The sequence below is a fragment of the Haliotis rubra genome, unplaced genomic scaffold (assembly GCF_003918875.1).
Source record: "Haliotis rubra isolate DU_JTF1 unplaced genomic scaffold, ASM391887v1 Scf573, whole genome shotgun sequence".
NCBI classification, from domain to species: Eukaryota; Metazoa; Mollusca; class Gastropoda; order Lepetellida; family Haliotidae; genus Haliotis; species Haliotis rubra.
Genome location: NW_025767272.1, coordinates 589,292 through 601,552, shown reverse-complemented (window position 1 = coordinate 601,552; position 12,261 = coordinate 589,292). Strand labels below are relative to the sequence as shown.

General features: G+C 40.7%; 1 long non-coding RNA gene across 1 annotated transcript in view; it reads right to left on the bottom strand.

Annotated features, from left to right (window-relative positions):
• LOC124254510 overlaps nucleotides 1–12,261 on the bottom strand; it is a 68,333-nt gene that overhangs the window by 30,442 nt on the left and 25,630 nt on the right. The window lies entirely within an intron of this gene.

Below are 12,261 nucleotides of genomic sequence, written 5' to 3'. Positions count from 1 at the left end.
CAGTCGAAGTTATTCCGCTGCATTTTACCGAGTTTCGCATAGCGGCTGTACGCGTATTCCGCTAACAGCCGCTGTCAAATCCGATAGTACCTCTTTTTGTTCGTATATGAACTGCATTAGATAGCAATACAGACGCTATGCTACCAATACGCCATCATTATGATCTCATTTAACGCTTTTTCATCACATAGATAGGAGGGCCTGTATATGAAAGTTTACACCATTCACTTATCACCCCAGCAGTTGACGTCGGACGTGTAGGACGTGGGACAAACAGCTTCTTGCCTGTCAGCGTTGAAATTGCATGGGAAAACCTGCTTCAAGTGTCATTTTATCAGCGGTCGCAAATCGAGAAGGACGCGTTTTTTTTCGAGCTCTCGGGAGACAGATACTTGGTGTCGCTCACAGCTTCTCTCCTACCGTTAGCGAGAGACAGGTGTAGTGTTAAAGCTTGGTATGAATGAATTGTCTCCTTTGCTTTAAAACTATTGTATTTATCTGTTTTAAGTTATACATTCCCACTTAGCTACTATATATTGTTGGTGGGAGTGAATTTTTTTTTTTTTTTCATTCCCCGGCTAGGGAGGCTGACTGATGGTTCTAAACCCGACTGTATGAGAATAATGGAAGTGTATATGTGTCATACGGAGGTCGCTCCCTAGCTCACTTTGAATTGAGTAAGTCATTGTAAATGAGAAAGTGTCTCCGTTCAAATGATGCGAGAACCTGGTCTATTGATGTTCGCAATGCATCTTTGAATAGAGTTACTGAAACCAGCTCTCAGTGACTAAGGGAATTCTCATTATGACATGACTCACTCAATAGTGTTAGACAGATTAAAATGTATTTCCTATTCAACCTAAGGTGATGTCTTACAGGTTTTTGTTTTCTATATAACATTCTTATGGAAAGTAAATGAATGAAGTGATAGTTTAAGGGAAATCACTGCATCTTACTTAACAGTAACTTGATTATGATTTAATAAGATCTGTCTGCACCGGCTAGGGAGGCTGACTGTTGGTTCTAAACCCGACTGTATGAGAAAAATGGAAGTGTTGATTTCTCATATGGAGGTCGCTCCCATAGCTCACTTCGAGATGGGTTAGTCATGGTAAATGAGAGAGCGTCCCCGTTCAAACGATGTGAGAACCTGGTCTAATATGTTCGCAATGCATCTTTGAATAGAGTTACTGAAAAACAGCTCCCAGTTTCTAAGGGAACTCTCATTATGACGTGACTCACTCATTAGTGTTAGATTACTTAACAATTTTAATTTGAATTGATGTGCGATTGTCTGGTTTGACATGGTGAGACATGGTGAGACATGACTGAACTAAGTATGACGATAACATTGTTAAGGGAAGGGGGTAAAATACTACTTCTTGTTTTTTCTTTAAGCTATGCTGCTAAATGATAAATCTTAAAATTATATATGACGTGTGCATATAAACTACATGACATGAACTCGTCCTTTAGCATGAGTGTAAAAAATCTGGCATAAGATTAAAATTTCATTCCATAACCAACAGCTAAACAATTCGGATGTTTTTGAAGAGCTCTCTCACAGAAACAACTGATACCTATCACCTGAAGGTAACAGCCAGTCTATTTCCTACGATTAGTTTCAACTGAATGTTCAAAATAAGAATTCACATATATCATGTAATGTATAAAGTCTTAGCAAAGTTCAAGGACGAGCTGGGTGGTCATATCATGGAGGAGTTTATTGGACTACATCCAAAACTATATTCATTTTCTTTTGAACAAGAAGTCAAAGAGAATAAAATAGAAAATGGTCAGGACAATGATGACACAAAAATAGTCATGGCAGAAAAACATACAGCAAAAGGGGTTTCCAAAACTGTCATTAAGAGACAGCTGAGACATGAGCTCTACAAGCAGTGTCTCTTTGACAAAACTCAAGTTCGACATGAGATGAACCAAATTAGGAGCTATGAACATCAGCTCTATACAATTGCTGTCAATAAAATCAGTCTTTCGCCTTTTGATGACAAGCGTTATATACTAGATGATGGGATCCACACACTTGCTCATGCTAATTATAAGATCAAGTCTTATACAAACAGTTAAATCTATCAATAGTGTGTCTGTTTGATGTATGGAAGCCATTTCATTCCTAGCTTATTCAAAGTATATACAAATGTATGTTTCTGAATGCAGAACTACATAACCTTTTCACTGATTTGAATTGGATGTAGAGTACCTTGTTATATTTGTATGATTGTACCACAGTGTGTAGGCTATTTAACCTGCACTGGGAAATATCAATATGTCTGTTCTAACAAGAAAGAATAAGACCCTCGTTATTCTGACGTATGTTTCACATTTGTTGTTTGTATCATACCTATGTCAATGTGAATATATTTGAATCCTTGATGTAAACACATCTATGTTATAAAGTTTATACAGATGTTATTTCTATTAACATACATTGTAGATATGAATAGAATTTTGTAATTATCATACTATGTTTGTGTGATCATGAAATAAATATCTTAACTTTTATTTAGAATTGTGTTATTCTTTATGAGTGTTGTTATATCTTAGCGAAATTATCAGTGTCATAGCACCCAAAGTTTATTACATCTATATATATATAACACGGGCTTATGAACAACCCAACTTAAAAGTTGATTGAGTATGGATCACAAAGGTTCCAATAAACAAAATAAAAACGACTGTGCGGTGTAATTTACACATTTTAATATATGAAGACATCAACACAGGGATACACACAAACATACATGTACATTCTTGTTAGTGATTAGATATTCTGTGTACATATGTGTCCTATACAACCATAAGTGTTTTTTCATGAATTATCAAAGTTCATCATCTGAAGGTTCATTGTCAGATTGTTCATCAAGTTCTATATCTTCAACCTCGGACAGGTCCACCTTGGAGAGGATGTCCTTCACTACTGGTTTCAGCCACTGACTGATTTTAACATCCATATCTGCATGATCCATGTCAGGGTCCAGACCAGTCACTCCAAAAGAGGCTTGAAGAGTGGTCCATAACCAAAGTAGCTGGCGAACCTGATGGCTCTTACAAGTCTATCCAAGAATGTCTGTTCCCAACACTTCTTCAGTTTGTTCTCAATCCATCTCTCACTCTTGCCTTTATCTTCGTATTCCTCCTTCTTTCTCAAGATGACCCCCTTACAGGTTTTCAGTGTCTGATCCCACATTTATTCAATACCCTTTACTTCTCTCTCTTTGTCAATGCCAATGACTTTAGATGATACAATAGGACGTAGGATATCCTCTTTGCTTTCATTGAGGGATTCGGTTTTAGTCTGTTTCTTTAAAGGTTCACCATCATTCTTAGGACACCAAGTTCTTACATGACGCTGGAGGTCGTGATTGTTCTCAAATACAATCCCACACTCGTCACAGGAGGGCATGCTCTCGTCTTCAAGGTTGTCTTCCAGGCTGTCAGTATCAACAGGGTCAGAGATGTTCAGCTTTTGAGTGTCTGCTGGCAACTGATTCAAGGACTCATTTGGCTCCTCTTTTATACTCTTGCTGAAAGTTACAAACTGTCTCGATACTGGCGGTCCTTTTGTCTCCATTTAAGATGGTCCTCTGTCACCTTTTGAGAGTATATTTGGCTGTAGTCGTTCTGATTCGAGGGTAGTGGGTCGTAGATCAAGTGTCAGATTGCCATAAGGTTTGTGAACAGCTGTTTCATACAGTGACATAAACCTATCAGTATTGTTTGGGAAAATGCGTCTAGCAAACAGTTGGACCTGAAGTCTATCCACTGGGGAATTAAAAAGGGTCACGTAGTGCGAATTCAGAGCAATGTCACGTGACTCTTTCCCTCGTGGAAACAGATTTTGTAGCAGTAAGAAGATAATGACATTTTTGTAATGAGAGGTTCGGGTAAATAGCTGACTGACACGTTTGTCATCCTTGGCTTCAGACATCAAGTCATCCAACACAATCATGTTGTTGTCTCTGGCATCCAAGTAGGTGTCGTCAAGTACATCGTAAGGAATTCCTTTCACAAACATCACATGGGGTAACTGTTCACAGATCACCTGGTACAGGGGCTGCCATTGAGTATAGCACCATATAATGTGATTAGGTGTTGGCTGTATACATCCTTGCGTCAGAAGGTTGTATACAAACATCGATTTGCCACTGCCGGTAGGACCCACAATGACTGCATCAGAGGGGGATGGTAAACTTGAAATGTTTAGGCGTAAAGTATTGCTGTTGCTGCTGCTGCTGCGGCTGCTGCTGCTGGGAATATTGCTGCTGCTGATGCTGCTGGGAATATTGCTGCTGCTGCTGCTGCTGCTTATTGTCTTCTGTGTGTTTATTACGCCTATGTCTGACTAAGTCATGAGGCCAGGTATAAGTCTTGGAACAGAGGGAACAACCATACATGTTGTCATGTCTATAGTCTCCTTCCAACTGTGATCATGTCATAAACTTAAGACTTTTTTATATCCACTACACAGACTGCAGATCTGCCTCGGGGATCCAGCTGTTGAATTTCTTGGGATAACCCATCCATTTGACAAATACTTTCTTCTGACCTTTTCTACTTTGTCTACACGCCACATGGTGTCTGCAGACTTATAGACTTTCTGAAGTTCATTCGCATAGAAGGAACCAATGACATGATCTCCTGCCATATCCTTGACTTTATAGTCCCAACGTGAATCCAAACCTGTAGAGACCACTCTGTTGCGTTTGAACTTGTATCTCAAAGGACGTTGTAGAGAATAAGCATCCTGATTAGCTAACCACTTCTTGATCCAATGTAAACCTATATCAGTTTTCCTTCCCTTTTCAAGATGTAATATAATTTTGATGGACCCGAGAAGGATGCTGGATGGTTGGGATTAAAGTAAATACTGGATATATAGTCCTCCCATCCTTCAGCTGGCATGATTACGTGTTAAATGAAGTAAAAGAATACAAAACCCTTATTTATAAGCTAACACTATAAGTACTTTCTCGACTCTCCATAGCGAATCACCCGGCATGTTAACTCTTTCAAGTTGATCATGATGTTACCTATTTCTCATTGAAAGAATGAAGTCCTATTAAAAGCTACGTGGGATTACCCAGATATTGCACAACCCTTAGCAACAAACGTGTACCTATTTTTAGTGCGACGTCATCAGACAGGATTAACCAATCAAAATAATGGCACCATTGTCAGGTGGCGTGGCTCTCTCATTTTACTATCATCAACCACCGTTTGCGCTTGCTTACTGCCAAGTCGCCTCTGAGCCACTACCAAGACTTGAACTGGTTTGCCTGCGCTAGCCAACGTTTCGCCACCATCACCTCTCCTCTAAGGGGCGACCCTTCACTCCTATGCAACACCAGCATTTCGTCCTGCTTCCAGGAGAAAACCACCACCGTTTGCGCTTGCTTACTGCCAAGTCGCCTCTGAGCCACTACCAAGACTCGAACTGGTTTGCCTGCGCCAGCTACCGTTTCGCCACCATCGCCTCTCCTCTAAGGGGCGACCCTTCACTCCTATGCAACACCAGCATTTCGTCCTGCTTCCAGCAGAAAACCACCATCGTTTGCGCTTGCTTACTGCCAAGTCGCCTCTGAGCCACTACCGAGACTTGAACTGGTTTGCCTGCGCCAGCTACCGTTTCGTCGCCATCGCCTCTTTCACCTCTATGCAACACCAACATTTGAGCCTGCTTCCAGCAAATCCGCCTCTGAGCCACCTGTCAAGACTCAATGTGTTTCAGTTCTGCTACACCATGGCCGCATCGAGCATCTTCGGGAGAACCAATGACAAATAGCATGAGCAACGTCGCGCGCCGTTACACAAGCTAAGCACCAAGGCAACCAAAAGCTTGATCATGGTGGAGGTCGGAATTATCCCGCTATGCACTACCTCGGGTCTCCCATCTTTCCGACCTCCGTGGGCTGACGTGGAGGGCAGCATCTCAGTTTTCACATCGCCGTGTCCGTCGCATCGTCTTGCCCTGGGAACATAGGTAATTATCTGAGCCAGTGGCCAACCTGGCTCCTGTTCCCATATAAAGAATACCCCGTAAATACGTTGAATTGTTAGACTGAGAGTACTATGCATTTTAAAAAGTTAATAAATACTTTATTTGAAGGGTTGCATGCACCTCCGTGATTGAATGGGCTTTCTGGCAATATAAGCCAATTTGATTTCTGACTTTGGACAGAGAAGTTATATAGGATTTTCTGCAGAAGTATAGCAAAATATGACGATTTTTACAAACAAATTGTGCAATATATATTTTAATTTTCAGGATAGATCAAATCTGCGTCAAAAGAGCTTTCTAATGATACCAATACAGGTATGTTGCAGAGAGGTATAACAGAGTTAGAAGCAAACAAAGACGCGATAAGGCAAAGCCTGAACAAGGGCGCATTTGAAAGGCCGCCGACACAAGAAGCGGCAGTATAAACCGACGGGTGTAACGTCTAAGCAGAACATCGCACATGTCTGAGTTATACGTCGTTAGGAGCGTACTTTCGAGAGCTTTCGACTGCCTTAGACATATTGAAAATCAGACCATGAACATATAAATTATAGCCGATCACTACATCCGCCGATGGCGCTGGTAACACGAGCACCACAGACGGCGGCATTTTCAGATGTGTGTAGCACCGTTGCAAAATACTCCACATGTGCATGTTATATATCGCTACAAGCGCACTGGAAAGGCCTTTCAAATGCGTTATAGATATTAAGAATCTAACATTGCATAATGAATTTATGACAGAAAACATCTTCCGCCGATAGGGCATGGGACACGGAAATTACCATTATACACGGACAAGACTGGTACCTTTGCACAACGTCACAAATGTGCATGTTATACGTCGTTAGAAGCGCACTGGAAAGGCCTTTCAAATGCGTTATAGATATTAAGAATCTAACAATGCATAATGAATTTATGACAGAAAACATCTTCCGCCGATAGGGCATGGGACACGGAAATTACCATTATACACGGACAAGACTGGTACCTTTGCACAACGTCACAAATGTGCATGTTATACGTCGTTAGAAGCGCACTGGAAAGGCCTTTCAAATGCGTTATAGATATTAAGAATCTAACAATGCATAATGAATTTATGACAGAAAACATCTTCCGCCGATAGGGCATGGGACACGGAAATTACCATTATACACGGACAAGACTGGTACCTTTGCACAACGTCACAAATGTGCATGTTATACGTCGTTAGAAGCGCACTGGAAAGGCCTTTCCAATGCGTTATAGATATTAAGAATCCAAACTTGCATAATGAATATTATAGCTGTCAAGGATCCAACATCAGATATAGAAAATTTTACCAAACGAAACATGCGCTGATTTTCACTGATAGTGTCGATACACCAGATGCGAAATGTCGCAGATGTACGTGTTATACGCTGTTAGAAACAAATTTAAAAGGGCTTCCATATGCATTATAGATATTATGGATCGCACAATGGATATAGGACTTATTACCCCCGCTGATAGTGGGGGTGATTCGGGAAAAAACAAGCGACATGTAGGTGTTATACGTCGTTAGAAACGAATTTGAAAGGGCTTTCATATGCATTATAGATATCTAAGTCGAGCGATGGATATAGACATAATAGCTGAAAAAAGAGACCTTTTAAACATATAATATATATATATATATAAATTGTCATATAAATGAATGATAAATATTACGAAATACACGTACGTCTACATATCAAAGAAGTTGCACAATGGTGATTTATAGCTGGTCGGAACCACCCCAAAGAAACATTTAAGAGCTATTCGTATTGTTATAGTGACAAATTCAGGACAGCCATCGTCCAAATATTTAAAAAGTCCAAAACTATGTACTCAAGACATGTGAGACTTTATTGTAATATATAAATGACGCTAAGCTGTATTTTTAATCACTACTGCACATCCTTATCACTACCGCATTGTAAATTGACTTGTCAGCCCATTAATTATTGTATAAGACATTTATAACCTCCATTGGTAATCCCCCTTGGCCGTGTCTGCCATCCCATCAACTGGTCAAGGAAGTACTATTGTTTTTCTGTCTGTCCATTGATGAGTCGTCGCCTGACCATTGTTGTCAAAAACTGTATATATATATACTAGGTATGCTCACATGTAGACGGTGAATGAGGACAGTGGAAGGAGTACGAGTTCGGTAGTTGGACTGTCCGTTGGGACGACCACGAGCAGGATAATGCCGCTCGTTGGAAACGCCCTTGGGTTGAGCAGGTACTCCGCTGTGTATGTATGTCTTGTGTATTTGTTTGTCATGTAACTAAAGAAGTTTGAACTCAACTATGCCTTCGTCTTCGTCAACGCACACTTCATCTTAATTATGAGCTAATTCCCCAATTGACGCGTACACCACGCGTTGACAATTTGGTGTTAGAATCCGGCTGGAGTAACTTTTTAGCTTCCTCCCGATCTTGAAAAACCTCTCTATGTGCCTACCATTAACATTGTGTATCAAGGATGATTTCCCAAATTCTACATCTACCTGAAGAGATTTCAAGTGTCTTGATCAACATGATCCTCAACGCCGCCATCTTGAATGGAGCATCATACAGAAACCACCTGATGGACAACCTACAAGTTAAGGATGGAACACCCAGATACCACAGTCCAAGCAAGTACTTGTGTCTCTCTCACAGAGATCTGATCACAGCCATCAATATGGAGATCCTGTATTCATACAGAAAATACCTCAAGGACATCTTCAAGATGGACATTGTGTACAACAGAACTCATCAGGACCTACTTATCTGTGTGTTTTTAAATGGACTCCGTTCAGGATATACAATGTGTTATTGTTGATAAGTGCAACCAGGTATGTTAGATCACAGACCAGTACATTACTATCTTCTTATCTATACGATAATGTATTAAGTGCATATGAAAAATGTGCACCAAATTACTTCTGTAAAATGATGTCAGAATAGGGATATTTTTGGGTCCAGCCACCCACAAACATACATGTATTTATTCATGTGTCAGTATTAAGAAGACATTGACAGCGAAGTAATATTCAGCATTTTAGAGGTTTGAAGTCAGAGTAGGATTATTGTTATTTTTTTTCTCATTGGGCATATCACCCACAATATATGAGCAAGCTCTGTCAACGAAACAGGAATAGCACCCATTGTAGGATTATTATTTTTTTATTGGGCATAGCACCCACACTATATGGGCAAGCTCCGTCACAGACACGGGAAGAGCACCCATCGTACTTAAACGGGCAACAGCACCCACAAGTACCGTCTGAGTCGCGCGGTAAAGTTAGACTCCTGGTTTCAAATTTCTTAATGTGAAATATTTGCTGAGATGTTTATGTGTACTTTTATGACGCTAATTACATGTATTGTCATTATTTGGCACTGATCCTCTAAAACTCTCAATTCTAACTTATTACTAAAAATCTTGCTTCTCACTAACAACTGTAATTTAGCAATGGGATAAGATAGGTCTCAGCCTTAACACGTAGGTGTTATTAATAGTGCTAGGAGATAGAGACGGCCACTCTACTTCACCCCAGACCTATCTCACCCCTAATTTCAAATATCTTTTTAATGAATGTTTATTGAATCTGTCCAATACAGTAAATACCTGCATGTGAAATGTACATTACAACACATCAGACTGGCAAGATGATCATTCCTATATTGTCATGGCATAGGCATATCTGTTGCACGAGATTTCAATGACTTTAAGAATTGTTCCTTTGTGATTATTTACTGATCTGAACTGTTGGTATTTATACAGCTTCACTCCTATCATTTTGGACTCAATTAATGTAAGCTTGGGGTCCAAGCTTTACGGAGCAGAGGGAAGTTGTTATAGTGACAAATTCAGGACAGCCATCGTCCAAATATTTAAAAAGTCCAAAACTATGTACTCAAGACATGTGAGACTTTATTGTAATATATAAATGACGCTAAGCTGTATTTTTAATCACTACTGCACATCCTTATCACTACCGCATTGTAAATTGACTTGTCAGCCCATTAATTATTGTATAAGACATTTATAACCTCCATTGGTAATCCCCCTTGGCCGTGTCTGCCATCCCATCAACTGGTCAAGGAAGTACTATTGTTTTTCTGTCTGTCCATTGATGAGTCGTCGCCTGACCATTGTTGTCAAAGACTGTATATATATATACTAGGTATGCTCACATGTAGACGGTGAATGAGGACAGTGGAAGGAGTACGAGTTCGGTAGTTGGACTGTCCGTTGGGACGACCACGAGCAGGATAATGCCGCTCGTTGGAAACGCCCTTGGGTTGAGCAGGTACTCCGCTGTTTATGTATGTCTTGTGTATTTGTTTGTCATGTAACTAAAGAAGTTTGAACTCAACTATGCCTTCGTCTTCGTCAACGCACACTTCATCTTAATTATGAGCTAATTCCCCAATTGACGCGTACACCACGAGTTGACAGTATTAACCAGCACTCACCAGGTGGAGGTTGCTCTTTTAAGAGTGCCATTTTCATTTTCCTGCACCATTCCCACAACAAGAAGTTCGAACAGCGAACCCCTTTACTACTGTTGTATAAACCTAATGGGTCAAAACTGACATTAGGTTATGGAATTACAGGTTATATCCTATTACTTCTAGCCTATAGTTGATTATGGTTTGATCATCTTTCCCTGTTACTTTTACCTTTCCCTTCCCCCTACCTTCCACTATCCACCTAATTTATTACCTTTTGGGCTTGAAGAGTTTGCCTTTTCCTTTACTTTTGCCTTTCCCTTTCCCCCTACCTTCAGGGTCTGGGGGCTGGGGCGCTGTTGGAATGGACACCGAGGCAGGTTCCTCACCATTTGATGCACTAGCTGCTTGCTTGATGACACCCGCTACAAATGCACACTCACTAGCAGCCTGTAAGGGTGTTTTTAAGCATAATATTTACTTACTGTTTTTTGGCCATGTGCAAGATAGTCACTGGCCATCTTACGTTTTGCAGCATCATTGGGATGCTGCCTTGCCACTTCAGTCTCCAAAGCTTTTCGAACATCCGTGGCTGTAAATGTCCTACGTTTATTTCCCTCATTGGTTTTAAAGAAACCTCTTGAGCTCTTTAAGCGGGCCAACTCGAGGGACATGTTTTCCACTTCGGTACCATTTTCAACTTTTCTGAAGAAAGGTGACTTTTCCGGCTGGACATCTTCAGGCATGTCACCACGTACATACCGGCGGTAATACCTGAACATGTTGTACTCCTCTATGCTGACCAGGAAGCTCGTGGACGTCTTGTGGTCCATGAAAGAAATCTGGTACCTGCCGGTGACAGATCGTGCCTCATCAAAGTCAGCCAACTTCATACAGTATGCCACTGAAGGTGTTTGGGCATGACCAAGTTGAATTATCCCACAAGACAGGTACCGCATCACCAGGCGCTGATCTTCATTGGATTGTCGATCTGCCTTGGCCCGATCCAGGATGTCCCTCACCTCCTGTCTGGTTGCGGGATCCGTGTACCCCTTTTGAGCAACGGAAATAGGCGGCGGTTGTCTGGTTTCATCTCTGAATTCTGCAACAGATTTATGGGCTTCCTCGCATATATATTGTTTACTTACACCTGTATATGAACAATTTGTAGCACTTGTAAACCTACGCAAATTATCGAAAACTCTGGGTGACATTTTAACATATGTTTGACAGTAGGTGAGATTTGACTGCTGACATGTAATTTTTAATGGCACCTGCAGAAACCCTGTTTTGCGAAAATACCAAGTTGAAATGATGTATTTCATCTACGTGCTCAAATATATCAAAATTGATACAAGCCATATTACTACATGAGAATACCTGTTTTTGGATATAATAGAAAAACTTAGAAACGCGGCAACATGTGTCACCAGTCTTACGCCCTGCTTTTTAAGAATATTGGTTAAATATTGCTTAAACCCTGAAAGTGTGGGTTCACTATCAGGGAACCTATCATATAAGCCAGAGTTAGTTAGATTAGCCCTGACTGAGTTGTGTTGGTAATTATACCGAGTACCATTTCTGGTCGACCCAGTTAAACCAGTACTGGTACTCGGCATTGGATTATTATTTGAAGGAGAGGCTACAGGTGCGTCCTATCCTTGTATTGTGTGACCAAAGTGTTTTAGTACCCTGATGTTCTCAGGGATTTGGGTTTTGTTGATTTGGAATGTGCCACAAAATGCCAATAGAGCCGACATGGATACAAGCTGAGTAGCGGTATAAGACTCGCTT